Source organism: Cervus elaphus, chromosome 25 (genome assembly GCF_910594005.1).
Source record: "Cervus elaphus chromosome 25, mCerEla1.1, whole genome shotgun sequence".
NCBI lineage: Eukaryota > Metazoa > Chordata > Mammalia > Artiodactyla > Cervidae > Cervus > Cervus elaphus.
This window is the reverse complement of record NC_057839.1, coordinates 23,721,952-23,725,994: the sequence shown is the minus strand read 5'-3', so window position 1 is coordinate 23,725,994 and position 4,043 is coordinate 23,721,952. Positions and strand designations below refer to the sequence as shown.

The window sequence follows — 4,043 nt, the reverse complement described above, 5'->3', positions numbered from 1 at the left end:
CAAGGATTAAAATGAGCTATTCTCTACCATATTCAGACATGGTGATCTTAACAGGGTATAGTAGTTTGTATTTTCACAACTCTTGATGCTGCAAATTGAAGGGAGCAGAATATGCCATCCCAAAATGTGCCCCTTTGGCATACGGATTATTTTGAGAAATTGCACACACAGGAGAAGCTCTGAAAGCAGAGTAGGGATTATCCTTTTTCTCAGGGAAATCTTTAATTATAATGAAAATTTATATTAGAAAGGAGGTCTGTACCAGGGAGAGAGCTATTAACAGAGATAACTTTTTACCTAAGAGATTTATCCATATGCCAGGGCAACCTTTGTTTATCAAATATTTTCTCCTCTCTGCTTCCCTGTAAATTGCTCTCCTCCAATTCTCCTACATCTTCCTTTTGTCTTTACCTGAAGATGGTCTCTAAGATGGTGGCTTGGGACATATCAGGGAGTTACTCATTTTTCCTGGGTATCTCATGAGTACGTGAGGTATACATGTTATTAAACTTCTGTTTGTTGTTCTCTTGTTAATCTTTTATTGCAGGGAGTTTCAGCCAAGAACTCAGAAGGGTAGAGGGAAATTTCTTTTTCCTCCTCTCCAACATTTAATAACCACTGAAAGAAACCCAATAAATAAAATTTATAATGATTAACACTAGCCGCTGCTTTTGTGAAGTGGTTGATGTTGTTGCTGGGAAACTAAATGGAAAGAAACTAGAGAAAACCAAAGCTTTTACATTTGCAGATTTAGCATATGTGGAGGTAAGATTTGTTTCAAGGATTTGATTCTTTTGAGCTTGATTTAATTTGCGATGGTTGTGAGATAAGGTATCTGGATACTTACTTTTAATAATCATATCAACATTTAGTGACACTTTGGTGATGATTTATACTTGAAGCTTACTATCTGAGAAATTAGAGATCTAGCCTCAGAAAAAGCACATGCACACACGCACAAACACTCACACACACACACACACACACACACACTCACACAGAGTATGAGATCTAAAATATGTAACATTTGCCAGAAAGCAGGACTCTTAACTCAGTAAAATGTGAGCTTCAAACACTGGCTACGCAAAATGAAAAGGCCTCATTACTAAATCTGATATACATTTATAAATCCAAAGAACCCCTGAGGTAGACAAGTAATTTATGTAAAAATTTTGGTTTTGCCTACATAAATGATTGCCCTATTTCACTATTTCTTTAGTCTTGATAACTCGGATGCTTTATTATTTAGTGAAGTTCACCGTGAATTTATCAGGTGATTAGCTAAAAATCACAGGTGTCATAGATTATATTTAATTGCAAGCTGCTTTGTTTCGGAAGCATTCTACCTGCCCAACACATATATCTTTCCCAATCTCTTCATCTAGAACACTAGAGGCTAAATTAAAATCACCTGGAAATTGTTCACTTAAAAGTGGTTAAAATTATAATTTTCTGTTACATATATTTCAGTAAAATAGTACTTCAGTCTTTTTTTTTTTTTTATTGTAGTGGTTTTTGCCATACATTGACATGAATCAGCCATGGATTTACATGTGTTCCCCATCCCGATCCCCCCTCCCACCTTCCTCCCCATCCCATCCCTCTGGGTCTTCCCAGTGCACCAGACCTGAGCACTTGTCTCATGCATCCAACCTGGGCTGGCGGTCTGTTTCACCCTTGATAGTGTACTTGAGTATTTAAGATCACCTGGGGTGAGTCCCCGCCTGCGCTGCCGCCTCTGCCGCCGCTTAGGGCCCTGCTCCGCTCCTCCTGCTTCTCCGCCTTCTTTCCGGAGCGCTGCCCGGGGGCCGCCATGGCGAACGTGGCCGACCCCAAAGTGTAGGACATCCTGGGCGTCCCGCCTGGCGCCAGTGAGAACCAGCTGAAGAAGGCATACAGAAAGTTAGCCAAAGAATACCATCCTGATAAGAATCCAAATGCTGGTGACAAATTCAAAGAAATAGCTTTTGCATATGAAGTACTATCAAATCCTGAGAAGCGCGAACTGTATGACAGATACGGAGAACAACGTCTTCAGGAAGGTAGCAGTGGAGGTGGTGGCATGGATGATATTTTCTCTCACATTTTTGGTGGAGGATTATTTAGCTTCACGGGTAATCAGAGCAGAAGTCGAAATGGCAGAAGAAGAGGAGGAGACATAATGCATCCATTCAAAGTATCTTTAGAAGACCTGTATAATGGCAAGACAACCAAACTACAACTTAGCAAGAATGTACTCTGTGGTGCATGCAGTGGCCAAGGTGGGAAGTCTGGAGCTGTTCAGAAGTGTAGTGCTGGTCGGGTCGAGGTGTCCGCATCATGATCAGACAGCTGGCTCCAGGGATGGTAGAGCAGATGCAGTCTGTGTGTTCTGACTGTAATGGAGGAGGAGAGGTAATTAATGGAAAGGGCCACTGTAGAAAATGTGAAGGGAAGACAGTGATTAAAGAAGTCAAGATTCTTGAAGTCCACGTAGACAAAGGCATGAAACATGGACAGAGAAATATGTTTACTGGGGAAGCAGACCAGGCCCCAGGAGTGGAACCAGGAGACATTGTTCTTTTGCTACAAGGAAAAGAGCATGAGGTGTTCCAGAGAGATGGGAATGATTTGCACATGACATATAAGATAGGACTTGTTGAAGCTCTTTGTGGATTCCAGTTCACATTTAAGCACCTTGATGGATGTCAGATTGTGGTGGAATACCCCCCTGGCAAAGTAATTGAACCAGGATATGTTCGTGTTAGTTCGAGGTGAAGGAATGCCACAATATCGTAATCCCTTTGAAAAAGGTGATCTTTACATAAAGTTTGATGTGCAGTTTCCTGAAAACAACTGGATCAACCCAGATAAACTTTCTGAATTAGAAGATCTTCTGCCATCCAGACCAGAAGTTCCAAATATTATTGGAGTCACAGAGGAGGTAGCGCTTCAAGAATTTGATAGCATGCGGGGCTCAGGAGGTGGTCAGAGGCGTGAAGCCTATAATGATAGCTCTGATGAAGAAAGCAGTAGCCATCATGGACCAGGAGTGCCATGTGCCCATCAGCAAACTCTGCAAACAAATTGCACAGGTGGATTTTCTTTCCACACTGGCCTGGTTTATTTTCTGCAATCCAGCTGGAGCGTCTGGTCAACCCAGATGAACTGATGGACATCTGTTGGTCTATGTGTAACTTTTAAAATTTTGGTATAGTATCTACAGAGTGTATAATTTAAATTAACCACAAAGCTTTACATCTTCATTTCAACTGTTCTATAGCAGAATAAAGCACTTGAAACAAGACTCCTTTTCACACATGGGTTATAAGTTTCAGTCCTGATATCTGTGCTTGATTTTTATCAGTGTGTGTAGATTTTATGTTTCATATTTTAAATTCAAATCCCACATTGTAAAGTTTGTGTACAATTTGTCCTGAAGCTTTGTGTTTGGCTGCACCTGCATAAGCTGCTACAAATAGAATAAGGAATTTCATAGCCTGTATCTATCATTTATATGCATGGGAAAATGGGCTTTGCACACAATGAGTTTGAAACTGATTGGGAACAATGGAAAAAATATCATTAGCTGAGCTGTGGTTGTAAAGTTTTGGGCGGGGGGCGAGGGGGGGTGTTTCTTTTTCTTTCTTTTTTTCTCCCCCCCCTCCTTTTTTTACCATCTTGTGAAAGGTTTCTGGAACTGAATAATAAAAAGCAGTTGGTGTAAATTAAAAAAAAAATCACCTGGGGTGCATTAAAACAAATAATAGAGAAGATAAACAGCCCACCCCAAATGTTGGGCTTTAATTATTTCTGTTTGTAAGGCATCCGTATTTACTAAGCCCCACACAGATGGTTCTGATTTGCCTCCAAGATTACCAGTCTCTGACCCAGATGATTCCTTTCTCTGCCAGCCCCTATCCCTGGGGGCTGTCCTGCACACTGATGTGGTATCAGCGCCTGAAACACTGCTTCACTACTCCATGCCTCTGTTCCAGTTCCTCACTTGCTCCACAATACTGAGCCATTTCCAACTCTTTAAATGGTAACTTCTCTAAATGGGA

The 4,043-nt window shown here is 41.1% G+C and overlaps 1 pseudogene; it reads left to right on the top strand.

Moving 5' to 3' along the window:
• The first annotated feature begins 1,813 nt into the window (after window positions 1-1,813).
• LOC122683865 lies at window positions 1,814-3,670 on the top strand (annotated as a pseudogene).
• The last annotated feature ends 373 nt before the right edge of the window (window positions 3,671-4,043 follow it).